Below are 1794 nucleotides of genomic sequence, written 5' to 3' on the forward strand. Positions count from 1 at the left end.
GTGAATGTTGATGAAAACATAGACCAACGTTTTTCTTTTCCTGTGCCTTAAGTCCATGGAGCCATTCCAAAACTCAGGTCTCCCTAGCAACAAACTGGATGACCAGCCCCACAGGAAACAGGGTGTTTCCATGGTGTCAGCTGATATGGGTCTGGTCAGCATGGTACGCCAGGGCATCCTGGCCCTTCAGTTGCTGCCTCCAAATTCCAGTGCAGGTATGTTTGCTTCAAATGCCCAGGGTTGTCGTTGTGCCAGGTTCTCCATCAAGGGTTTTTCTAAAGAGTTCGAGTCCTTCCCTAGAACCTCTTTGACCAAGTTCAAACATCCTCCAATAGTGAAAGTTTAGAAAACCTTTTATTACAACTTCAAACTCCACCACATACCAGAAAGTGTGCTTAGAGATGACAATAGAAACTCCTCTGTACACTGAGTGTGAGTGTGTGCGTTCGTGAGCGTCTACTTGCATGTGATTTCTGAAGTTGCAGTGTGTTGAACCCTCAGGGCAACAGTGTGATAGTGACATTGTCGTGTCATCACTGAGCGTGGTACGAGCAGGAGTGTAAATCTTCAAATGAACTAGGCCATCCAGCCACTTCTGAAGTGTCAGAGCTTCCTACTGTCTGCAGCCAAGGAACACTGTCTTGTTGTAGTCTTGACATGATGAGTTGTACAGTTGGAAGTAACAGTGCTCACTCTCAGACAGTCTGTCTTTGAGCACGTTCATGCCGTTGCAGTCACTTCCTCTCATGACAGCAGTATCATGGAAAAAGAATGAAAAGCTTGAGAGAGAAGTTCAGATTACTTTCACACAATAGAAGCAGATTGGAATTCTATCAGAGTTCATCATTCATCACTCAGAATTGAGTTATGAATTTAATGTGTGTGTTCCAGGTATCATTATAATCACAGACGGAGTGACCAGTGTTCCTGATGTAGCAGTGTGTGAAACCCTGCTGAACCAGCTCAGGAGTGGAACCATCGCCTGCTCCTTTGTGCAGGTACAGAGGATAACACGTTAATGTTGTTTGTTCAGCTTCATTTTTCAAGTGGAATGTCACAAAATATTCATGAGTGACTGTTGCCAGGTCTCAGTTCGGTCCTGTAGGTGTATGCTGTATTTGTGGGGTTGTCTTTTTATTGGTGCCTTAAGACATGTTAGGAATGAAAAGAAATGCTTACACACTAATATTCTTTACAGGTTACTCTGTGCTCTATATTCCATGTAAACACTTCCTGAATATGATGAACATCAGGGTAGAATTCATAACATTGTACTCAATGGTTCTGTCTGTTATAGAAAAAAGGTTCTGCAATGAACATGACTCTGTATCTTGATCCAGAGTGGAGGAGACTTGTAGAAGCTGCCAACACTCTGAATTGTGTTTGTGCTTTCCCAGGTTGGCGGTGCGTACTCCTATGACTGCAGCTTTGGATACATCCCCAACGTGGAGTTGATGAAGTTCATCTCATTAGCCACCTTTGGCTCGTACTTGCCGAGCTGCCCTGAAGTGGACCTGAACAGCCAGGAGATGAACGCCTACCACAAGGCCTTCTTAACCTACTCCTTCCTCAAGACCCCTGAGTCCATGAATTCAGAGTACTTCTGTGGTGAGACAGCTACACATGAGATAAGCTGTGACACTGAGTCTGTTTCTAGGTTATTACTTGACTGACAGAGAGATTTATTTTTTGATTTGTCAACTTTCTTTATTTAACTAAAGTCAATTTTAAATTTACAATGTGTGAAAAAAAGAAATATTGCACTCACCAAATAAAAAAACACTGACAAAAAAA

The 1794-nt window shown here is 42.8% G+C and overlaps 1 pseudogene; it reads left to right on the forward strand.

The window, feature by feature from the left end:
* The first annotated feature begins 55 nt into the window (after positions 1–55).
* On the forward strand, positions 56–1608 carry LOC111655338 (KICSTOR complex protein SZT2 pseudogene; annotated as a pseudogene).
* Positions 1609–1794: the final 186 nt, after the last annotated feature.

This window comes from Seriola lalandi, unplaced genomic scaffold, assembly GCF_002814215.2.
Source record: "Seriola lalandi dorsalis isolate HSWRI2012SDOR001 ecotype SW California unplaced genomic scaffold, Sedor1 jcf7180001975290, whole genome shotgun sequence".
In the NCBI taxonomy this organism is placed as follows: Eukaryota; Metazoa; Chordata; class Actinopteri; order Carangiformes; family Carangidae; genus Seriola; species Seriola lalandi.